General features: G+C 33.8%; 6 long non-coding RNA genes across 6 annotated transcripts; 1 reads left to right on the top strand and 5 right to left on the bottom strand.

Moving 5' to 3' along the window:
* Positions 1-2521: 2521 nt before the first annotated feature.
* On the bottom strand, positions 2522-7968 carry LOC128233968 (uncharacterized). Its single transcript, XR_008260825.1, has 7 exons — positions 7415-7968; positions 6995-7108; positions 5740-5842; positions 4966-5093; positions 4546-4659; positions 3289-3391; positions 2522-2642 (listed from the first exon to the last, which is right to left on the bottom strand). It is a non-coding gene; the product is annotated as an uncharacterized LOC128233968 (long non-coding RNA).
* A 293-nt stretch (positions 7969-8261) lies between these two features.
* LOC128233971 (uncharacterized) lies at positions 8262-10420 on the bottom strand. Its single transcript, XR_008260827.1, has 3 exons — positions 9867-10420; positions 9447-9560; positions 8262-8293 (listed from the first exon to the last, which is right to left on the bottom strand). It is a non-coding gene; the product is annotated as an uncharacterized LOC128233971 (long non-coding RNA).
* Positions 10421-10640: 220 nt separating this feature from the next.
* LOC128233969 (uncharacterized) lies at positions 10641-12874 on the bottom strand. Its single transcript, XR_008260826.1, has 3 exons — positions 12321-12874; positions 11901-12014; positions 10641-10747 (listed from the first exon to the last, which is right to left on the bottom strand). It is a non-coding gene; the product is annotated as an uncharacterized LOC128233969 (long non-coding RNA).
* Positions 12875-13166: 292 nt separating this feature from the next.
* LOC128233972 (uncharacterized) lies at positions 13167-15324 on the bottom strand. The gene is made up of 3 exons (XR_008260828.1): positions 14771-15324; positions 14351-14464; positions 13167-13198 (listed from the first exon to the last, which is right to left on the bottom strand). It is a non-coding gene; the product is annotated as an uncharacterized LOC128233972 (long non-coding RNA).
* Positions 15325-15616: 292 nt separating this feature from the next.
* On the bottom strand, positions 15617-17775 carry LOC128233973 (uncharacterized). Its single transcript, XR_008260829.1, has 3 exons — positions 17222-17775; positions 16802-16915; positions 15617-15648 (listed from the first exon to the last, which is right to left on the bottom strand). It is a non-coding gene; the product is annotated as an uncharacterized LOC128233973 (long non-coding RNA).
* A 3688-nt stretch (positions 17776-21463) lies between these two features.
* Positions 21464-23922, top strand: LOC128235308 (uncharacterized). Its single transcript, XR_008261183.1, has 3 exons — positions 21464-21621; positions 22315-22385; positions 23052-23922. It is a non-coding gene; the product is annotated as an uncharacterized LOC128235308 (long non-coding RNA).
* The last annotated feature ends 1983 nt before the right edge of the window (positions 23923-25905 follow it).

Here is a 25905-nt window from a genome sequence, read left to right on the forward strand (position 1 = left end):
CACAGTCAAAGGGAGAATTAATGGTATGGTAAACAGCAGTATCATCTGCAAAAAGTCGAAATTGTGATTTGATACTAGAAGGGAGGTTATTTATGTAAATCAAGAAAAAAGGGACCCAGTACAAAGCCCTCAGGTACACCAGATGTTACGGGTACTTCTTCAGAATGATCTTCTTCAGAATGATCGCCATCCAAGACTACTGTCTGACTTCTATGAAGGAGAAATGCCTCAGACCACTTGAGAACCTGTGGACAAACACCATAATCATGTAGTTTGAATAAAGCTTCGAGATTGACCTCGTTATACAAGCGTAACAACTCGGCCATGGCCGAAATGTTCCCAGAAGCCTTGCAGGTGCCCTTTTCGTTATGTTTTGACAGAATGAAATGAAGAAAAGCCGTCAAACTCATAATTATAAGTTGGATACAGTATTTATCTTTTGTTACTAAACAATTTGTACGTGAAGGATTTGCCATATCAAAAATCTAAAAAAAATCTGTCAACGTACAATTATTTGGACTATAAGGAGACATGCAAATTTTGTCCTCAAAAGACAGGTGCCGACTTTACTCTTTAGTAGTAATTATTCAACTTAACTCATCGTTTTGGTAAATAAAGAAATAAAACACCGTGAAAGTTTTTTCGTCGGAAATGTAATAATTAACACCAATATACCAACATACTATACAAGGTACAACAACAATTTTGTATAACAAAATCGTTTTATTACATCAGCGTTCGTGATTGTTTACTTTTTACTACGCCATTTTAACTTGGTTCCCGTAACGCACACTTGTTTAGCTGATGGCGTGAGACCACAGTTATTTTTACTATATGTTTCATATAGACACTAACCTGGCTTTTGACTTTATACACACCCCAATTGAAAAACAAGGACATGGCATCTCTAGAACAATTCAAGACACAAAATATAATCACAAGAAAACACCATGTTGACCATTGACCCGACTGTCAAAATTGAGTTCAAATACATAACCCTTCCGCCAGGGAGTCAATCGGCTACAAACAACTAATTTTCAGACTTCCACAAGCTATGATTTTTCCAATATTTACATTGAAAACTATCAATTTCTGCAATAGAGTGTCAAATTCAGTCAAGTTCTCTGCAAAAAGAACATTTTTTGCTTCTTTTTCATTCAATTTTAATAAAATATTGATACTTGAACACAAGCACTCTTTGTTTCTGTATTCACATCCGGATCTTGGTCAACGGGGGGCAGATAACTGTGGTCTTGAGCCTATTTAAGCAACATTTTTTCAGAAACAGACTTCAAAACTCCTATAGTTCAGCTTCAGGCTATATGCAACACATACTGAAAGTTTGGCAATGATATATCAAACACTAAATGAATGAGACAAGTATTAGCACCTGTGGTATTTTCATAAAAAGCAGAAACAGCCATTTCCCTCAAATGTTAAGCCGCAAACCTTTGAAGAGCCATTATTTCCTTATGCATTGGAATAATTTGACCAAGTAAAGTTTTCCTTGTAGCTTTTAATGGTGTCTATAGAACAGCACCACAAAACTGGCCTGCCTACTCTTTTAAGATTTTTTCTAAGCAAAATAAAGTTTTTCCACTTCATCGGCTTAGTGTTTTATATAAAAAATGACATAGAGCCCAACTGAAATGCCTCAACTTGTCAAAATTTTGCTTTTCTGGTCCACTTATATACAAAGGTAACAGAACTGTTCAGTTTAACACAAGAAATTTAGTGATAATGTGTTAATAGACAGTCTAAACAACACTATATGCCAAATTGTTGGCTTCCGGGACAAATGGCGCAACAAAGGAAATGGCAAAAAACACACCAAAACTTAAAGATTCATGACAACTGCTAGTGTTTTCATGTATGAGGTGGCTACATGATGTAGAAAATGCAGAGATAGCATTATTATGCCCATTTTTAAAAAAAATTTACTTTAAGAATCTGTTTTGAAGGCTAGATTTGGCATTAAATTCAGAGTACAGCACTTCACTATTGTCTATAAGATGCTTATTTACACCTGATTTGCTATAAATCTCACTCATTGGAATCATTTACACACAAACAAGCACTACAGAGTTGACTAACATCTTCATTCTTCTGAAATATTGGATTCAGAGCTGCATCTCCTGGATTCAGATTGCAGGACTACCGCCTGGGGAAAAGGCCGCAGCTAACTGGAGCTTATTGGCACATCATGATCTGCAAGCAAGACACAAAAGCAATGTTTTACACAAATAAAACTATCTGCCACTACTGTTAAAGTTTGAAAAAGGCCTGTAAACACTCATTTGAGGCATACACAACCTTTGATATAGTCATAAATGTGATAAATATGCAGAAAAGTTCATGAATTCAAAGATTTTCAGGACAAATTTAATAGAATATATAGTCTTTTGGACATTTTGCAATCAGTTTTTAACAACTCAAAGGTAAACCTCGTCTTATTGAGTACCCAGATGCATTTTGCAAGCATTCAAACCAGACATGCTTAGAATTTCTTCTTACTTGGAGATGGTATTCCTTTCTTGAAAATCCTTGCCGAGAGCCGGTATGGAAAACCACAGAGACCACAGTTTTACCAGCACTGGTTCTTGTCCTTGAAAATTCCTCTGTGGCTACAGCAACCAGGCTGGCTATTAAAATAAGCAATAAATTAGGGTTTTTAAAACATTTATACTGTATTAAGGTTGTGTTTTTTAATGCATTAAGGGAAAAGGCTCTATTCTTTATGAAAGCTGCTCACTTTTTATTTATTTTGCCTTGAGAAATGTCAAGTTTTTCAATGAATAAATTGAATAAATGAATGAATTAATGAATATATATATGAATGATTGATAGAATGAATTAATGAATTAATGAAAGGTGGCATTATTTCTTTAAAATTGGGATCTCATTGTGTTGCTGTGATTGTTAAAGTATATGTTTTCTTGTCCATAAGCTGAAAATCATATGCACACTAAATAAAACATCATTCTGCATCCTATGTGCAGTAAGTTTTGTTTAATTGCTTATAGAATTTGCAATTATTGTAATGTTTGCTTAAAAGAGCAAACAAAATGTGTGAATAGATGCACAATACAGACCAAAGACTGATACAAGTCAGCAGTTTCATTAGAAAATAATATTATTATCAAAGCCACATCAGAAATGATTGACAACATGAAAGAAATTCATTTAGGAATGGAACAAACAGTCTCAATGGGCTTTTATGACCAAACTGTCTCACTTTGTACTTCAGTTTGGATACCATTTTCTAATATATTATCTTGAAGTACTTACAAATTACAGCATGTTGGCAAACACCAAGTACAGCTTGGCCTCTGGTGGGCAGCTTGGTGGGGGGGGGGGGTCTTCAACAGACAGTTCCTCCTGGGTCTGCTTCCTATGTTAAAAAAATCCCTCCATTTATACTTTGGAATTGAAAGTGAGGCTTTCATTCATTAGTTACCATCATTTGGAACTATTTCCAAACATTAAATTGAAAGTGAAAGTAGTTTTTTTTTAAAATGTCAAAAATATATAAGAAAATTGTATATTATTAATTTATATTATGTAACATAAGATTTTCACATTTCATACTCAAACACCAATATTCTATGGCTAAGCACTGTCAACTGGCCAAATTTCAACCAGATAGCTGTATAAATTAAGAATTTATAACAATTTAAAATAGGCCACCCCTCCAAAAGCTTCCTCTATATATTTAAGCAACATTTTTTCAGAAACAGACTTCAAAACTCCTATAGTTCAGCTTCAGGCTATATGCAACACATACTGAAAGTTTGGCAATGATATATCAAACACTAAATGAATGAGACAAGTATTAGCACCTGTGGTATTTTCATAAAAAGCAGAAACAGCCATTTCCCTCAAATGTTAAGCCGCAAACCTTTGAAGAGCCATTATTTCCTTATGCATTGGAATAATTTGACCAAGTAAAGTTTTCCTTGTAGCTTTTAATGGTGTCTATAGAACAGCACCACAAAACTGGCCTGCCTACTCTTTTAAGATTTTTTCTAAGCAAAATAAAGTTTTTCCACTTCATCGGCTTAGTGTTTTATATAAAAAATGACATAGAGCCCAACTGAAATGCCTCAACTTGTCAAAATTTTGCTTTTCTGGTCCACTTATATACAAAGGTAACAGAACTGTTCAGTTTAACACAAGAAATTTAGTGATAATGTGTTAATAGACAGTCTAAACAACACTATATGCCAAATTGTTGGCTTCCGGGACAAATGGCGCAACAAAGAAAATGGCAAAAAAACACACCAAAACTTAAAGATTCATGACAACTGCTAGTGTTTTCATGTATGAGGTGGCTACATGATGTAGAAAATGCAGAGATAGCATTATTATGCCCATTTTTAAAAAAAAAATTACTTTAAGAATCTGTTTTGAAGGCTAGATTTGGCATTAAATTCAGAGTACAGCACTTCACTATTGTCTATAAGATGCTTATTTACACCTGATTTGCTATAAATCTCACTCATTGGAATCATTTACACACAAACAAGCACTACAGAGTTGACTAACATCTTCATTCTTCTGAAATATTGGATTCAGAGCTGCATCTCCTGGATTCAGATTGCAGGACTACCGCCTGGGGAAAAGGCCGCAGCTAACTGGAGCTTATTGGCACATCATGATCTGCAAGCAAGACACAAAAGCAATGTTTTACACAAATAAAACTATCTGCCACTACTGTTAAAGTTTGAAAAAGGCCTGTAAACACTCATTTGAGGCATACACAACCTTTGATATAGTCATAAATGTGATAAATATGCAGAAAAGTTCATGAATTCAAAGATTTTCAGGACAAATTTAATAGAATATATAGTCTTTTGGACATTTTGCAATCAGTTTTTAACAACTCAAAGGTAAACCTCATCTTATTGAGTACCCAGATGCATTTTGCAAGCATTCAAACCAGACATGCTTAGAATTTCTTCTTACTTGGAGATGGTATTCCTTTCTTGAAAATCCTTGCCGAGAGCCGGTATGGAAAACCACAGAGACCACAGTTTTACCAGCACTGGTTCTTGTCCTTGAAAATTCCTCTGTGGCTACAGCAACCAGGCTGGCTATTAAAATAAGCAATAAATTAGGGTTTTTAAAACATTTATACTGTATTAAGGTTGTGTTTTTTAATGCATTAAGGGAAAAGGCTCTATTCTTTATGAAAGCTGCTCACTTTTTATTTATTTTGCCTTGAGAAATGTCAAGTTTTTCAATGAATAAATTGAATAAATGAATGAATTAATGAATATATATATGAATGATTGATAGAATGAATTAATGAATTAATGAAAGGTGGCATTATTTCTTTAAAATTGGGATCTCATTGTGTTGCTGTGATTGTTAAAGTATATGTTTTCTTGTCCATAAGCTGAAAATCATATGCACACTAAATAAAACATCATTCTGCATCCTATGTGCAGTAAGTTTTGTTTAATTGCTTATAGAATTTGCAATTATTGTAATGTTTGCTTAAAAGAGCAAACAAAATGTGTGAATAGATGCACAATACAGACCAAAGACTGATACAAGTCAGCAGTTTCATTAGAAAATAATATTATTATCAAAGCCACATCAGAAATGATTGACAACATGAAAGAAATTCATTTAGGAATGGAACAAACAGTCTCAATGGGCTTTTATGACCAAACTGTCTCACTTTGTACTTCAGTTTGGATACCATTTTCTAATATATTATCTTGAAGTACTTACAAATTACAGCATGTTGGCAAACACCAAGTACAGCTTGGCCTCTGGTGGGCAGCTTGGTGGGGGGGGGGGGTCTTCAACAGACAGTTCCTCCTGGGTCTGCTTCCTATGTTAAAAAAATCCCTCCATTTATACTTTGGAATTGAAAGTGAGGCTTTCATTCATTAGTTACCATCATTTGGAACTATTTCCAAACATTAAATTGAAAGTGAAAGTAGTTTTTTTTTAAAATGTCAAAAATATATAAGAAAATTATATATTATTAATTTATATTATGTAATATAAGATTTTCACATTTCATACTCAAACACCAATATTCTATGGCTAAGCACTGTCAACTGGCCAAATTTCAACCAGATAGCTGTATAAATTAAGAATTTATAACAATTTAAAATAGGCCACCCCTCCAAAAGCTTCCTCTATATATTTAAGCAACATTTTTTCAGAAACAGACTTCAAAACTCCTATAGTTCAGCTTCAGGCTATATGCAACACATACTGAAAGTTTGGCAATGATATATCAAACACTAAATGAATGAGACAAGTATTAGCACCTGTGGTATTTTCATAAAAAGCAGAAACAGCCATTTCCCTCAAATGTTAAGCCGCAAACCTTTGAAGAGCCATTATTTCCTTATGCATTGGAATAATTTGACCAAGTAAAGTTTTCCTTGTAGCTTTTAATGGTGTCTATAGAACAGCACCACAAAACTGGCCTGCCTACTCTTTTAAGATTTTTTCTAAGCAAAATAAAGTTTTTCCACTTCATCGGCTTAGTGTTTTATATAAAAAATGACATAGAGCCCAACTGAAATGCCTCAACTTGTCAAAATTTTGCTTTTCTGGTCCACTTATATACAAAGGTAACAGAACTGTTCAGTTTAACACAAGAAATTTAGTGATAATATGTTAATAGACAGTCTAAACAACACTATATGCCAAATTGTTGGCTTCCGGGACAAATGGCGCAACAAAGGAAATGGCAAAAAACACACCAAAACTTAAAGATTCATGACAACTGCTAGTGTTTTCATGTATGAGGTGGCTACATGATGTAGAAAATGCAGAGATAGCATTATTATGCCCATTTTTAAAAAAAATTTACTTTAAGAATCTGTTTTGAAGGCTAGATTTGGCATTAAATTCAGAGTACAGCACTTCACTATTGTCTATAAGATGCTTATTTACACCTGATTTGCTATAAATCTCACTCATTGGAATCATTTACACACAAACAAGCACTACAGAGTTGACTAACATCTTCATTCTTCTGAAATATTGGATTCAGAGCTGCATCTCCTGGATTCAGATTGCAGGACTACCGCCTGGGGAAAAGGCCGCAGCTAACTGGAGCTTATTGGCACATCATGATCTGCAAGCAAGACACAAAAGCAATGTTTTACACAAATAAAACTATCTGCCACTACTGTTAAAGTTTGAAAAAGGCCTGTAAACACTCATTTGAGGCATACACAACCTTTGATATAGTCATAAATGTGATAAATATGCAGAAAAGTTCATGAATTCAAAGATTTTCAGGACAAATTTAATAGAATATATAGTCTTTTGGACATTTTGCAATCAGTTTTTAACAACTCAAAGGTAAACCTCATCTTATTGAGTACCCAGATGCATTTTGCAAGCATTCAAACCAGACATGCTTAGAATTTCTTCTTACTTGGAGATGGTATTCCTTTCTTGAAAATCCTTGCCGAGAGCCGGTATGGAAAACCACAGAGACCACAGTTTTACCAGCACTGGTTCTTGTCCTTGAAAATTCCTCTGTGGCTACAGCAACCAGGCTGGCTATTAAAATAAGCAATAAATTAGGGTTTTTAAAACATTTATACTGTATTAAGGTTGTGTTTTTTAATGCATTAAGGGAAAAGGCTCTATTCTTTATGAAAGCTGCTCACTTTTTATTTATTTTGCCTTGAGAAATGTCAAGTTTTTCAATGAATAAATTGAATAAATGAATGAATTAATGAATATATATATGAATGATTGATAGAATGAATTAATGAATTAATGAAAGGTGGCATTATTTCTTTAAAATTGGGATCTCATTGTGTTGCTGTGATTGTTAAAGTATATGTTTTCTTGTCCATAAGCTGAAAATCATATGCACACTAAATAAAACATCATTCTGCATCCTATGTGCAGTAAGTTTTGTTTAATTGCTTATAGAATTTGCAATTATTGTAATGTTTGCTTAAAAGAGCAAACAAAATGTGTGAATAGATGCACAATACAGACCAAAGACTGATACAAGTCAGCAGTTTCATTAGAAAATAATATTATTATCAAAGCCACATCAGAAATGATTGACAACATGAAAGAAATTCATTAAGGAATGGAACAAACAGTCTCAATGGGCTTTTATGACCAAACTGTCTCACTTTGTACTTCAGTTTGGATACCATTTTCTAATATATTATCTTGAAGTACTTACAAATTACAGCATGTTGGCAAACACCAAGTACAGCTTGGCCTCTGGTGGGCAGCTTGGTGGGGGGGGGGGGGGTCTTCAACAGACAGTTCCTCCTGGGTCTGCTTCCTATGTTAAAAAAATCCCTCCATTTATACTTTGGAATTGAAAGTGAGGCTTTCATTCATTAGTTACCATCATTTGGAACTATTTCCAAACATTAAATTGAAAGTGAAAGTAGTTTTTTTTTTAAAATGTCAAAAATATATAAGAAAATTATATATTATTAATTTATATTATGTAATATAAGATTTTCACATTTCATACTCAAACACCAATATTCTATGGCTAAGCACTGTCAACTGGCCAAATTTCAACCAGATAGCTGTATAAATTAAGAATTTATAACAATTTAAAATAGGCCACCCCTCCAAAAGCTTCCTCTATATATTTAAGCAACATTTTTTCAGAAACAGACTTCAAAACTCCTATAGTTCAGCTTCAGGCTATATGCAACACATACTGAAAGTTTGGCAATGATATATCAAACACTAAATGAATGAGACAAGTATTAGCACCTGTGGTATTTTCATAAAAAGCAGAAACAGCCATTTCCCTCAAATGTTAAGCCGCAAACCTTTGAAGAGCCATTATTTCCTTATGCATTGGAATAATTTGACCAAGTAAAGTTTTCCTTGTAGCTTTTAATGGTGTCTATAGAACAGCACCACAAAACTGGCCTGCCTACTCTTTTAAGATTTTTTCTAAGCAAAATAAAGTTTTTCCACTTCATCGGCTTAGTGTTTTATATAAAAAATGACATAGAGCCCAACTGAAATGCCTCAACTTGTCAAAATTTTGCTTTTCTGGTCCACTTATATACAAAGGTAACAGAACTGTTCAGTTTAACACAAGAAATTTAGTGATAATGTGTTAATAGACAGTCTAAACAACACTATATGCCAAATTGTTGGCTTCCGGGACAAATGGCGCAACAAAGGAAATGGCAAAAAACACACCAAAACTTAAAGATTCATGACAACTGCTAGTGTTTTCATGTATGAGGTGGCTACATGATGTAGAAAATGCAGAGATAGCATTATTATGCCCATTTTTAAAAAAAATTTACTTTAAGAATCTGTTTTGAAGGCTAGATTTGGCATTAAATTCAGAGTACAGCACTTCACTATTGTCTATAAGATGCTTATTTACACCTGATTTGCTATAAATCTCACTCATTGGAATCATTTACACACAAACAAGCACTACAGAGTTGACTAACATCTTCATTCTTCTGAAATATTGGATTCAGAGCTGCATCTCCTGGATTCAGATTGCAGGACTACCGCCTGGGGAAAAGGCCGCAGCTAACTGGAGCTTATTGGCACATCATGATCTGCAAGCAAGACACAAAAGCAATGTTTTACACAAATAAAACTATCTGCCACTACTGTTAAAGTTTGAAAAAGGCCTGTAAACACTCATTTGAGGCATACACAACCTTTGATATAGTCATAAATGTGATAAATATGCAGAAAAGTTCATGAATTCAAAGATTTTCAGGACAAATTTAATAGAATATATAGTCTTTTGGACATTTTGCAATCAGTTTTTAACAACTCAAAGGTAAACCTCGTCTTATTGAGTACCCAGATGCATTTTGTAAGCATTCAAACCAGACATGCTTAGAATTTCTTCTTACTTGGAGATGGTATTCCTTTCTTGAAAATCCTTGCCGAGAGCCGGTATGGAAAACCACAGAGACCACAGTTTTACCAGCACTGGTTCTTGTCCTTGAAAATTCCTCTGTGGCTACAGCAACCAGGCTGGCTATTAAAATAAGCAATAAATTAGGGTTTTTAAAACATTTATACTGTATTAAGGTTGTGTTTTTTAATGCATTAAGGGAAAAGGCTCTATTCTTTATGAAAGCTGCTCACTTTTTATTTATTTTGCCTTGAGAAATGTCAAGTTTTTCAATGAATAAATTGAATAAATGAATGAATTAATGAATATATATATGAATGATTGATAGAATGAATTAATGAATTAATGAAAGGTGGCATTATTTCTTTAAAATTGGGATCTCATTGTGTTGCTGTGATTGTTAAAGTATATGTTTTCTTGTCCATAAGCTGAAAATCATATGCACACTAAATAAAACATCATTCTGCATCCTATGTGCAGTAAGTTTTGTTTAATTGCTTATAGAATTTGCAATTATTGTAATGTTTGCTTAAAAGAGCAAACAAAATGTGTGAATAGATGCACAATACAGACCAAAGACTGATACAAGTCAGCAGTTTCATTAGAAAATAATATTATTATCAAAGCCACATCAGAAATGATTGACAACATGAAAGAAATTCATTTAGGAATGGAACAAACAGTCTCAATGGGCTTTTATGACCAAACTGTCTCACTTTGTACTTCAGTTTGGATACCATTTTCTAATATATTATCTTGAAGTACTTACAAATTACAGCATGTTGGCAAACACCAAGTACAGCTTGGCCTCTGGTGGGCAGCTTGGTGGGGGGGGGGGGGGGGTCTTCAACAGACAGTTCCTCCTGGGTCTGCTTCCTATGTTAAAAAAATCCCTCCATTTATACTTTGGAATTGAAAGTGAGGCTTTCATTCATTAGTTACCATCATTTGGAACTATTTCCAAACATTAAATTGAAAGTGAAAGTAGTTTTTTTTTAAAATGTCAAAAATATATAAGAAAATTGTATATTATTAATTTATATTATGTAACATAAGATTTTCACATTTCATACTCAAACACCAATATTCTATGGCTAAGCACTGTCAACTGGCCAAATTTCAACCAGATAGCTGTATAAATTAAGAATTTATAACAATTTAAAATAGGCCACCCCTCCAAAAGCTTCCTCTATATATTTAAGCAACATTTTTTCAGAAACAGACTTCAAAACTCCTATAGTTCAGCTTCAGGCTATATGCAACACATACTGAAAGTTTGGCAATGATATATCAAACACTAAATGAATGAGACAAGTATTAGCACCTGTGGTATTTTCATAAAAAGCAGAAACAGCCATTTCCCTCAAATGTTAAGCCGCAAACCTTTGAAGAGCCATTATTTCCTTATGCATTGGAATAATTTGACCAAGTAAAGTTTTCCTTGTAGCTTTTAATGGTGTCTATAGAACAGCACCACAAAACTGGCCTGCCTACTCTTTTAAGATTTTTTCTAAGCAAAATAAAGTTTTTCCACTTCATCGGCTTAGTGTTTTATATAAAAAATGACATAGAGCCCAACTGAAATGCCTCAACTTGTCAAAATTTTGCTTTTCTGGTCCACTTATATACAAAGGTAACAGAACTGTTCAGTTTAACACAAGAAATTTAGTGATAATGTGTTAATAGACAGTCTAAACAACACTATATGCCAAATTGTTGGCTTCCGGGACAAATGGCGCAACAAAGAAAATGGCAAAAAACACACCAAAACTTAAAGATTCATGACAACTGCTAGTGTTTTCATGTATGAGGTGGCTACATGATGTAGAAAATGCAGAGATAGCATTATTATGCCCATTTTTAAAAAAAAAATTACTTTAAGAATCTGTTTTGAAGGCTAGATTTGGCATTAAATTCAGAGTACAGCACTTCACTATTGTCTATAAGATGCTTATTTACACCTGATTTGCTATAAATCTCACTCATTGGAATCATTTACACACAAACAAGCACTACAGAGTTGACTAACATCTTCATTCTTCTGAAATATTGGATTCAGAGCTGCATCTCCTGGATTCAGATTGCAGGACTACCGCCTGGGGAAAAGGCCGCAGCTAACTGGAGCTTATTGGCACATCATGATCTGCAAGCAAGACACAAAAGCAATGTTTTACACAAATAAAACTATCTGCCACTACTGTTAAAGTTTGAAAAAGGCCTGTAAACACTCATTTGAGGCATACACAACCTTTGATATAGTCATAAATGTGATAAATATGCAGAAAAGTTCATGAATTCAAAGATTTTCAGGACAAATTTAATAGAATATATAGTCTTTTGGACATTTTGCAATCAGTTTTTAACAACTCAAAGGTAAACCTCATCTTATTGAGTACCCAGATGCATTTTGCAAGCATTCAAACCAGACATGCTTAGAATTTCTTCTTACTTGGAGATGGTATTCCTTTCTTGAAAATCCTTGCCGAGAGCCGGTATGGAAAACCACAGAGACCACAGTTTTACCAGCACTGGTTCTTGTCCTTGAAAATTCCTCTGTGGCTACAGCAACCAGGCTGGCTATTAAAATAAGCAATAAATTAGGGTTTTTAAAACATTTATACTGTATTAAGGTTGTGTTTTTTAATGCATTAAGGGAAAAGGCTCTATTCTTTATGAAAGCTGCTCACTTTTTATTTATTTTGCCTTGAGAAATGTCAAGTTTTTCAATGAATAAATTGAATAAATGAATGAATTAATGAATATATATATGAATGATTGATAGAATGAATTAATGAATTAATGAAAGGTGGCATTATTTCTTTAAAATTGGGATCTCATTGTGTTGCTGTGATTGTTAAAGTATATGTTTTCTTGTCCATAAGCTGAAAATCATATGCACACTAAATAAAACATCATTCTGCATCCTATGTGCAGTAAGTTTTGTTTAATTGCTTATAGAATTTGCAATTATTGTAATGTTTGCTTAAAAGAGCAAACAAAATGTGTGAATAGATGCACAATACAGACCAAAGACTGATACAAGTCAGCAGTTTCATTAGAAAATAATATTATTATCAAAGCCACATCAGAAATGATTGACAACATGAAAGAAATTCATTTAGGAATGGAACAAACAGTCTCAATGGGCTTTTATGACCAAACTGTCTCACTTTGTACTTCAGTTTGGATACCATTTTCTAATATATTATCTTGAAGTACTTACAAATTACAGCATGTTGGCAAACACCAAGTACAGCTTGGCCTCTGGTGGGCAGCTTGGTGGGGGGGGGGGGGTCTTCAACAGACAGTTCCTCCTGGGTCTGCTTCCTATGTTAAAAAAATCCCTCCATTTATACTTTGGAATTGAAAGTGAGGCTTTCATTCATTAGTTACCATCATTTGGAACTATTTCCAAACATTAAATTGAAAGTGAAAGTAGTTTTTTTTTAAAATGTCAAAAATATATAAGAAAATTATATATTATTAATTTATATTATGTAATATAAGATTTTCACATTTCATACTCAAACACCAATATTCTATGGCTAAGCACTGTCAACTGGCCAAATTTCAACCAGATAGCTGTATAAATTAAGAATTTATAACAATTTAAAATAGGCCACCCCTCCAAAAGCTTCCTCTATATATTTAAGCAACATTTTTTCAGAAACAGACTTCAAAACTCCTATAGTTCAGCTTCAGGCTATATGCAACACATACTGAAAGTTTGGCAATGATATATCAAACACTAAATGAATGAGACAAGTATTAGCACCTGTGGTATTTTCATAAAAAGCAGAAACAGCCATTTCCCTCAAATGTTAAGCCGCAAACCTTTGAAGAGCCATTATTTCCTTATGCATTGGAATAATTTGACCAAGTAAAGTTTTCCTTGTAGCTTTTAATGGTGTCTATAGAACAGCACCACAAAACTGGCCTGCCTACTCTTTTAAGATTTTTTCTAAGCAAAATAAAGTTTTTCCACTTCATCGGCTTAGTGTTTTATATAAAAAATGACATAGAGCCCAACTGAAATGCCTCAACTTGTCAAAATTTTGCTTTTCTGGTCCACTTATATACAAAGGTAACAGAACTGTTCAGTTTAACACAAGAAATTTAGTGATAATATGTTAATAGACAGTCTAAACAACACTATATGCCAAATTGTTGGCTTCCGGGACAAATGGCGCAACAAAGGAAATGGCAAAAAACACACCAAAACTTAAAGATTCATGACAACTGCTAGTGTTTTCATGTATGAGGTGGCTACATGATGTAGAAAATGCAGAGATAGCATTATTATGCCCATTTTTAAAAAAAATTTACTTTAAGAATCTGTTTTGAAGGCTAGATTTGGCATTAAATTCAGAGTACAGCACTTCACTATTGTCTATAAGATGCTTATTTACACCTGATTTGCTATAAATCTCACTCATTGGAATCATTTACACACAAACAAGCACTACAGAGTTGACTAACATCTTCATTCTTCTGAAATATTGGATTCAGAGCTGCATCTCCTGGATTCAGATTGCAGGACTACCGCCTGGGGAAAAGGCCGCAGCTAACTGGAGCTTATTGGCACATCATGATCTGCAAGCAAGACACAAAAGCAATGTTTTACACAAATAAAACTATCTGCCACTACTGTTAAAGTTTGAAAAAGGCCTGTAAACACTCATTTGAGGCATACACAACCTTTGATATAGTCATAAATGTGATAAATATGCAGAAAAGTTCATGAATTCAAAGATTTTCAGGACAAATTTAATAGAATATATAGTCTTTTGGACATTTTGCAATCAGTTTTTAACAACTCAAAGGTAAACCTCATCTTATTGAGTACCCAGATGCATTTTGCAAGCATTCAAACCAGACATGCTTAGAATTTCTTCTTACTTGGAGATGGTATTCCTTTCTTGAAAATCCTTGCCGAGAGCCGGTATGGAAAACCACAGAGACCACAGTTTTACCAGCACTGGTTCTTGTCCTTGAAAATTCCTCTGTGGCTACAGCAACCAGGCTGGCTATTAAAATAAGCAATAAATTAGGGTTTTTAAAACATTTATACTGTATTAAGGTTGTGTTTTTTAATGCATTAAGGGAAAAGGCTCTATTCTTTATGAAAGCTGCTCACTTTTTATTTATTTTGCCTTGAGAAATGTCAAGTTTTTCAATGAATAAATTGAATAAATGAATGAATTAATGAATATATATATGAATGATTGATAGAATGAATTAATGAATTAATGAAAGGTGGCATTATTTCTTTAAAATTGGGATCTCATTGTGTTGCTGTGATTGTTAAAGTATATGTTTTCTTGTCCATAAGCTGAAAATCATATGCACACTAAATAAAACATCATTCTGCATCCTATGTGCAGTAAGTTTTGTTTAATTGCTTATAGAATTTGCAATTATTGTAATGTTTGCTTAAAAGAGCAAACAAAATGTGTGAATAGATGCACAATACAGACCAAAGACTGATACAAGTCAGCAGTTTCATTAGAAAATAATATTATTATCAAAGCCACATCAGAAATGATTGACAACATGAAAGAAATTCATTAAGGAATGGAACAAACAGTCTCAATGGGCTTTTATGACCAAACTGTCTCACTTTGTACTTCAGTTTGGATACCATTTTCTAATATATTATCTTGAAGTACTTACAAATTACAGCATGTTGGCAAACACCAAGTACAGCTTGGCCTCTGGTGGGCAGCTTGGTGGGGGGGGGGGGGTCTTCAACAGACAGTTCCTCCTGGGTCTGCTTCCTATGTTAAAAAAATCCCTCCATTTATACTTTGGAATTGAAAGTGAGGCTTTCATTCATTAGTTACCATCATTTGGAACTATTTCCAAACATTAAATTGAAAGTGAAAGTAGTTTTTTTTTTAAAATGTCAAAAATATATAAGAAAATTATATATTATTAATTTATATTATGTAATATAAGATTTTCACATTTCATACTCAAACACCAATATTCTATGGCTAAGCACTGTCAACTGGCCAAATTTCAACCAGATAGCTGTATAAATTAAGAATTTATAACAATTTAAAATAGGCCACCCCTCCAAAAGCTTCCTCTATATATTTAAGCAACATTTTTTCAGAAACAGACTTCAAAACTCCTATAGTTCAGCTTCAGGCTATATGCAACACATACTGAAAGTTTGGCAATGATATATCAAACACTAAATGAATGAGACAAGTATTAGCACCTGTGGTATTTTCATAAAAAGCAGAAACAGCCATTTCCCTCAAATGTTAAGCCGCAAACCTTTGAAGAGCCATTATTTCCTTATGCATTGGAATAATTTGACCAAGTAAAGTTTTCCTTGTAGCTTTTAATGGTGTCTATAGAACAGCACCACAAAACTGGCCTGCCTACTCTTTTAAGATTTTTTCTAAGCAAAATAAAGTTTTTCCACTTCATCGGCTTAGTGTTTTATATAAAAAATGACATAGAGCCCAACTGAAATGCCTCAACTTGTCAAAATTTTGCTTTTCTGGTCCACTTATATACAAAGGTAACAGAACTGTTCAGTTTAACACAAGAAATTTAGTGATAATATGTTAATAGACAGTCTAAACAACACTATATGCCAAATTGTTGGCTTCCGGGACAAATGGCGCAACAAAGGAAATGGCAAAAAACACACCAAAACTTAAAGATTCATGACAACTGCTAGTGTTTTCATGTATGAGGTGGCTACATGATGTAGAAAATGCAGAGATAGCATTATTATGCCCATTTTTAAAAAAAATTTACTTTAAGAATCTGTTTTGAAGGCTAGATTTGGCATTAAATTCAGAGTACAGCACTTCACTATTGTCTATAAGATGCTTATTTACACCTGATTTGCTATAAATCTCACTCATTGGAATCATTTACACACAAACAAGCACTACAGAGTTGACTAACATCTTCATTCTTCTGAAATATTGGATTCAGAGCTGCATCTCCTGGATTCAGATTGCAGGACTACCGCCTGGGGAAAAGGCCGCAGCTAACTGGAGCTTATTGGCACATCATGATCTGCAAGCAAGACACAAAAGCAATGTTTTACACAAATAAAACTATCTGCCACTACTGTTAAAGTTTGAAAAAGGCCTGTAAACACTCATTTGAGGCATACACAACCTTTGATATAGTCATAAATGTGATAAATATGCAGAAAAGTTCATGAATTCAAAGATTTTCAGGACAAATTTAATAGAATATATAGTCTTTTGGACATTTTGCAATCAGTTTTTAACAACTCAAAGGTAAACCTCATCTTATTGAGTACCCAGATGCATTTTGCAAGCATTCAAACCAGACATGCTTAGAATTTCTTCTTACTTGGAGATGGTATTCCTTTCTTGAAAATCCTTGCCGAGAGCCGGTATGGAAAACCACAGAGACCACAGTTTTACCAGCACTGGTTCTTGTCCTTGAAAATTCCTCTGTGGCTACAGCAACCAGGCTGGCTATTAAAATAAGCAATAAATTAGGGTTTTTAAAACATTTATACTGTATTAAGGTTGTGTTTTTTAATGCATTAAGGGAAAAGGCTCTATTCTTTATGAAAGCTGCTCACTTTTTATTTATTTTGCCTTGAGAAATGTCAAGTTTTTCAATGAATAAATTGAATAAATGAATGAATTAATGAATATATATATGAATGATTGATAGAATGAATTAATGAATTAATGAAAGGTGGCATTATTTCTTTAAAATTGGGATCTCATTGTGTTGCTGTGATTGTTAAAGTATATGTTTTCTTGTCCATAAGCTGAAAATCATATGCACACTAAATAAAACATCATTCTGCATCCTATGTGCAGTAAGTTTTGTTTAATTGCTTATAGAATTTGCAATTATTGTAATGTTTGCTTAAAAGAGCAAACAAAATGTGTGAATAGATGCACAATACAGACCAAAGACTGATACAAGTCAGCAGTTTCATTAGAAAATAATATTATTATCAAAGCCACATCAGAAATGATTGACAACATGAAAGAAATTCATTAAGGAATGGAACAAACAGTCTCAATGGGCTTTTATGACCAAACTGTCTCACTTTGTACTTCAGTTTGGATACCATTTTCTAATATATTATCTTGAAGTACTTACAAATTACAGCATGTTGGCAAACACCAAGTACAGCTTGGCCTCTGGTGGGCAGCTTGGTGGGGGGGGGGGGGGTCTTCAACAGACAGTTCCTCCTGGGTCTGCTTCCTATGTTAAAAAAATCCCTCCATTTATACTTTGGAATTGAAAGTGAGGCTTTCATTCATTAGTTACCATCATTTGGAACTATTTCCAAACATTAAATTGAAAGTGAAAGTAGTTTTTTTTTTAAAATGTCAAAAATATATAAGAAAATTATATATTATTAATTTATATTATGTAATATAAGATTTTCACATTTCATACTCAAACACCAATATTCTATGGCTAAGCACTGTCAACTGGCCAAATTTCAACCAGATAGCTGTATAAATTAAGAATTTATAACAATTTAAAATAGGCCACCCCTCCAAAAGCTTCCTCTATATATTTAAGCAACATTTTTTCAGAAACAGACTTCAAAACTCCTATAGTTCAGCTTCAGGCTATATGCAACACATACTGAAAGTTTGGCAATGATATATCAAACACTAAATGAATGAGACAAGTATTAGCACCTGTGGTATTTTCATAAAAAGCAGAAACAGCCATTTCCCTCAAATGTTAAGCCGCAAACCTTTGAAGAGCCATTATTTCCTTATGCATTGGAATAATTTGACCAAGTAAAGTTTTCCTTGTAGCTTTTAATGGTGTCTATAGAACAGCACCACAAAACTGGCCTGCCTTCTCTTTTAAGATTTTTTCTAAGCAAAATAAAGTTTTTCCACTTCATCGGCTTAGTGTTTTATATAAAAAATGACATAGAGCCCAACTGAAATGCCTCAACTTGTCAAAATTTTGCTTTTCTGGTCCACTTATATACAAAGGTAACAGAACTGTTCAGTTTAACACAAGAAATTTAGTGATAATGTGTTAATAGACAGTCTAAACAACACTATATGCCAAATTGTTGGCTTCCGGGACAAATGGCGCAACAAAGGAAATGGCAAAAAACACACCAAAACTTAAAGATTCATGACAACTGCTAGTGTTTTCATGTATGAGGTGGCTACATGATGTAGAAAATGCAGAGATAGCATTATTATGCCCATTTTAAAAAAAAATTACTTTAAGAATCTGTTTTGAAGGCTAGATTTGGCATTAAATTCAGAGTACAGCACTTCACTATTGTCTATAAGATGCTTATTTACACCTGATTTGCTATAAATCTCACTCATTGGAATCATTTACACACAAACAAGCACTACAGAGTTGACTAACATCTTCATTCTTCTGAAATATTGGATTCAGAGCTGCATCTCCTGGATTCAGATTGCAGGACTACCGCCTGGGGAAAAGGCCGCAGCTAACTGGAGCTTATTGGCACATCATGATCTGCAAGCAAGACACAAAAGCAATGTTTTACACAAATAAAACTATCTGCCACTACTGTTAAAGTTTGAAAAAGGCCTGTAAACACTCATTTGAGGCATACACAACCTTTGATATAGTCATAAATGTGATAAATATGCAGAAAAGTTCATGAATTCAAAGATTTTCAGGACAAATTTAATAGAATATATAGTCTTTTGGACATTTTGCAATCAGTTTTTAACAACTCAAAGGTAAACCTCATCTTATTGAGTACCCAGATGCATTTTGCAAGCATTCAAACCAGACATGCTTAGAATTTCTTCTTACTTGGAGATGGTATTCCTTTCTTGAAAATCCTTGCCGAGAGCCGGTATGGAAAACCACAGAGACCACAGTTTTACCAGCACTGGTTCTTGTCCTTGAAAATTCCTCTGTGGCTACAGCAACCAGGCTGGCTATTAAAATAAGCAATAAATTAGGGTTTTTAAAACATTTATACTGTATTAAGGTTGTGTTTTTTAATGCATTAAGGGAAAAGGCTCTATTCTTTATGAAAGCTGCTCACTTTTTATTTATTTTGCCTTGAGAAATGTCAAGTTTTTCAATGAATAAATTGAATAAATGAATGAATTAATGAATATACATATGAATGATTGATAGAATGAATTAATGAATTAATGAAAGGTGGCATTATTTCTTTAAAATTGGGATCTCATTGTGTTGCTGTGATTGTTAAAGTATATGTTTTCTTGTCCATAAGCTGAAAATCATATGCACACTAAATAAAACATCATTCTGCATCCTATGTGCAGTAAGTTTTGTATAATTGCTTATAGAATTTGCAATTATTGTAATGTTTGCTTAAAAGAGCAAACAAAATGTGTGAATAGATGCACAATACAGACCAAAGACTGATACAAGTCAGCAGTTTCATTAGAAAATAATATTATTATCAAAGCCACATCAGAAATGATTGACAACATGAAAGAAATTCATTTAGGAATGGAACAAACAGTCTCAATGGGCTTTTATGACCAAACTGTCTCACTTTGTACTTCAGTTTGGATACCATTTTCTAATATTTTATCTTGAAGTACTTACAAATTACAGCATGTTGGCAAACACCAAGTACAGCTTGGCCTCTGGTGGGCAGCTTGGTGGTGGGGGGGGGGGGGGGGGTCTTCAACAGACAGTTCCTCCTGGGTCTGCTTCCTATGTTAAAAAAATCCCTCCATTTATACTTTGGAATTGAAAGTGAGGCTTTCATTCATTAGTTACCATCATTTGGAACTATTTCCAAACATTAAATTGAAAGTGAAAGTAGTTTTTTTTTTAAAATGTCAAAAATATATAAGAAAATTATATATTATTAATTTATATTATGTAATATAAGATTTTCACATTTCATACTCAAACACCAATATTCTATGGCTAAGCACTGTCAACTGGCCAAATTTCAACCAGATAGCTGTATAAATTAAGAATTTATAACAATTTAAAATAGGCCACCCCTCCAAAAGCTTCCTCTATATCAGGCGTGAGACCACAGTTATGTTTCATATAGACACTAACCTGGCTTTTGACTTTATACACACCCCAATTGAAAAACAAGGACATGGCATCTCTAGAACAATTCAAGACACAAAATATAATCACAAGAAAACACCATGTTGACCATTGACCCGACTGTCAAAATTGAGTTCAAATACATAACCCTTCCGCCAGGGAGTCAATCGGCTACAAACAACTAATTTTCAGACTTCCACAAGCTATGATTTTTCCAATATTTACATTGAAAACTATCAATTTCTGCAATAGAGTGTCAAATTCAGTCAAGTTCTCTGCAAAAAGAACATTTTTTGCTTCTTTTTCATTCAATTTTAATAAAATATTGATACTTGAACACAAGCACTCTTTGTTTCTGTATTCACATCCGGATCAACGGGGGGCAGATAACTGTGGTCTTGAGCCTGATACCGGTCTCTTTTTGAAAAAAAGAGAAAGAGGGTACCAGTCTAGAACAATGTGACTCGGCAAGAAACAAAGACTCTACCGCACAGTATTAGGGCTACATACTACTGATTTGTTGATGATAAAACGTATCACTAACGAGAGGCAATCGGAACTCCTCGGCTAGTATCAAGATATGGCCTCGGATATAATACGGGTCGTAAGAAAATAGTCCATCATGGCCGACCAAGAAGATGTTCAAAGAACCAAGAGATATGTTAGTCCAAAGACAGAATGAGGAACGAACCTTTACCACTTATTTGTGTGTAAGTGTTATTTTTATACTTATTATATTTTAATAAAATATAAAAATAGTTTTAAAAGAGCCCTATTATATTTTAATAAAATATAAAAATAGTTTTAAAAGAGCCCTAATGAGAAACTAATTGGAAATGTCATTAATTCTTAGTGGGTGGGGTAAAGTCTTCTTTCATTTGACAGATTCTAATTCAGTAAATTACAATTTTGAAGCTCCAGTGATCAGTGGCAAAAATTAAGAAAACAAATACTCTATTTGTTTGTTTTTTAAATAACAAATAAGTCTGAATCTGACTTTACTTATATCGATAATAGGTTAGACTTTCTTTCTCAGTGTATTTATCTCATACATTTCATATCATTAACTTTAATTTTTTTATAATTAAAATTTACATTCTTTTAACCAAGGATGTATGGTTTATATTTCCGTGAGTGTTGGTAGCAAACAACTTAATGTAATGGCACAATTGAATACCTCGGCCCTGTTCACTAATATAGTTCTCTAAATGAATTAATTAGATCTTCATTCTATTGGTTTAACAAAATGAGTTTGAACGCAAAAACCAGCACACATTTCTTTCAAGACTAAATTCTTTGATATCCAACAGTGGTGGTGATGCAGAAACATTGAAAAATGCTGACATTTTTACTGTGCCAATGAAATGCAGACATTTAAATTTTAATCTTATTGTCATTTTCAGAGAAGAGTATGGTACCAGGGGTGCAGCTGACTCTGATTCCCGGCTTGTTCTAATGAAAAAAGGCAGATGAGGTAATGGTTGTGCTATTTTCGAAATTCGGACAATAATTTAACAGTCAAGTATCCTATTGGTTTAAGCCCAAAAGTACCTGCATGTTTGTACAATTAACCAACAAGGATTGACAGTATTAAAATATCAACATAGTAGATGAATTTAAACATGATAACAATTTCATTTCATATTTTTTAATTAACCAGCAGTCCAGAGCTAAAAGCTGCTCTCTCACAGATTGACAAGCTCTTCTTGGTCATTCTTCAAAAGCCCAAAGGAGTAATTAAATTAAATTTACACATATAATTAATTATATGGCTTAAAGCAATAGCAAAAAAATATTTTCCAAACAATTGAAATCTGTTCTATTATGTGTGACCTTATATGACTAGTTGGAGGAATTTTTACCAAATTTTCAAACTTGTATATGAAAGACTGTGATCTGATATTATGTCAGCAGTCTAATATCACTGGTTTCCATACATTTGCTCAATAATTGCCAATTGGCTCGTTTAAAGACAAAAATAAAAAAGGTGTCAGAACAGTAAAACTGTGAGGATGCAGCTTTAAATTGGTGTTGCACTTAATGTTTTGTGAATACTTTTCTGTTGTTGTACAGGCTTTTAAAATAATTGATCTGAAAATATAATTCCTATTATTGTTGTATTTTCTGTTTTCTATTTCAGGCACTGGAATCCAAATGTAATCAAAAATGCCATTGTATGAGGATTGACCTGCAATGCATGGCAATCATCTTAACACAACTGCAACGCCTTCCTTGGAAAAATGAGTGCAAGATGGAAACAAAGCGTTCAGTGGAACATCTTGTCATCTCAAATATTTGATGACTTACATATTGATGTGAAGTTGAAGATAAAAGTCATCTGTTGGTCCGTGATTATTAAATAAATCCGAACATATATTTTAAAAGGGTAAAATGATAAAGGATTTATATACGCTTTAAGTGGTTTTCCTATATTATGGAGGGAAGATAACTTCAAAAACAGAAACAGATGGCATCGGCAGACCAAATAAAGGAGAACTATTTTGTTCAGTTCAATTTTTAAGACTGCAGAAAATCTGTTAATAGAGCACATCCTTGCAAATGCCATATTGTAAACTGGGCTCTTTAAAATGTGAAAAGGTGAAAGTGGTCTAGAGGATAAGCCCCAAATTCAAGGTTGTGAGTTCAAGACCTCCAAGATACTTTCTCTTGACCTCAGGAAAAGGATGTCCATACTTGTTTCTTCTTAGGCAACAGACTTAAGAGTGGTTTTGTAAGCTTCCAGCTTGCATAGCAATCTGATAAGGCATAAAATAAGTACTAGCTGACTTGCAAACAGTTTTTCCATTTGTGTTGATTTATTTTTCAGTCTGTTGGAATGTTTATTAGAAGTGATGCGCATTGCTTACTGCAACCAATATTAATTTTCTTTATTAAGTTGAATTTAACAAACACATAACATGGCTTGTGATTTTACGGATGGCTGATACATGTTTATTTCGTTGATTGTATGAGTTTATTTTCTCAAATGATGTAATAAAAGTTATTCTGAATCCTTTTTTGTTTGAAGAAAATGTGTTGAGGTTTTGGCATAGCATAGTGTCATCATCATCATCACCATTGTTGTGTACAAATAAAACATTCAAAACAATGTATTAAAAACCAAACTGTCAAGCCAAGTACTCAAAGAGGCACAAGGATATTGCTAAAGAGACCGGTAATACAATTAGACAAATAAAATGTAAAGAAAGATCTATAATTCTGACACATGGTAATGCTTTAAATAGTCCTCTCATTGTGTGTTTATGGTTAAAGAGGAGACATACAGTATATTTTGTAATGAAGACTTAAATTTGTATGGCAACTTAAAGCCATATATGGGGATTAAGCGCCAGAAATATTGTGAAGTCTCCCAAAAGACTCAATGCACTTAAAAGGTCTTGCCACAGAAATGAAAGTAAAAATGGGAGCAAAAACTAATTTATCATTAGTTTTACATTGGATTGCATACACATGGCTCTGTTATTACTTGACTAATATTAAAAATAAAATTAAGAGACATGTTGATCCAAACTGTAATTATTCTTGTTTGCAAATTATGGAGTTGGACATAAAAGAGTCATTTGGTGAAGAGTGATCTAAAGGCTAATTATTCAAAATAGGTTAAGTATTATTGTCTGGTATACATTGCTGAAAAGCTTAGTAACCTGGCTAAATATTTGTTTAAGGCTTTTATTTACAAAAAAATGAATCAGTTGAGTATCTTATCAGTTACTCTTTTGGTGTTGTTGTTTTTAATAAAAAATGACAATTTACTCAAAGATATTGAGACTAATAATTATAGATTTAGACAAGTATAATGTGTAAGGAAACTTCTAATGAGTGGGTTTTATCCACAGCCTAGGAGGTAAAGTGAAGCATGATCTGCCTTGAACAAATACAATTTTAAGACAAGATCTGTCAACTTAGTGCACCAGTCAATTGTAACCCCCCCCCCCCTCCCACCCCAGGTCAGGGGGAATACTGGGGTTAACCAGGGGAAATGGGCCGTGTTTTTACCTATCAGGTGGCCCTGCAGTGGTGGTTGAATGCGTTGGTTTTATCTTCGCTTAAAATATAGAGGGGAATGGACCTTACCTAGAGTCCCTTGGGTGTGGGGGCATTTGGCAGAGATTTTGCCATTGGATCGTCCGCGCAGGGTGGGGATTTTAGCCGGGGTTGGCTGTACTGAAAGTCAAAGTCCCCACTATTCCCTAGATGGGGAGGCCGTGGTTACAATTGTCTGGTGCATATCCACATGAACGTTGTATTGGTACTCCAACAATTGAGCTTACTGCGTAGATAGTCACCGCCCCACCTCAACCCCACAGAACTGTTTACACAAAAAAAAACTGCAGCCCAAACCCAATAATGCTGAAGTAAAAGCATGCATAGATTTCAGCTGGTAAAGCTGACTGGGTGCCAAGCTCACACCCATCCTACCACAATCCACAAAAGTCTGCACAATGCAATCAATGATTTTACAGAATAGTAATGTTGTTTTAATGGCAAGACATGGTGTGAAAAAATAACACGGCAAAGTATGACTTAAAACTTACATTTCATAGGGTATTAACTGTTGAGAAAATGTTGACATTTAGTCCATGCATGCATTTAATCCGATGTAATGATTCATGCATGCCATGAACCGTATGATCATTTCAATGACTGTCAAGTACATTTTCTGCGGTTTTTCTGTGTGCTCACGATTTTTCTAGAGGAAATAGAGTGCTTCAACTATAAGGAAACATCTAAATATCCATAAAACGAACATTCTTTGAGGTTACAATAAATATTTTCTCTTAAACAAGCACATTTAATTTAACAAAATCCATTTCCTTGTTGTTACAATGGGCCTTCTTTACGCGGATTGAAAACAGTGTTAATCGCCGGCAGCCGCATCGCACTTTCGTATATCCTTACTACTATTTACGAGGTCTATCTCGAAGCTTGCCCGGAGATGGCCGAGTTGTTACGATTGTAACGAGAGGGTCACA

Source organism: Mya arenaria, chromosome 5, assembly GCF_026914265.1.
Source record: "Mya arenaria isolate MELC-2E11 chromosome 5, ASM2691426v1".
Classification (NCBI taxonomy): domain Eukaryota; kingdom Metazoa; phylum Mollusca; class Bivalvia; order Myida; family Myidae; genus Mya; species Mya arenaria.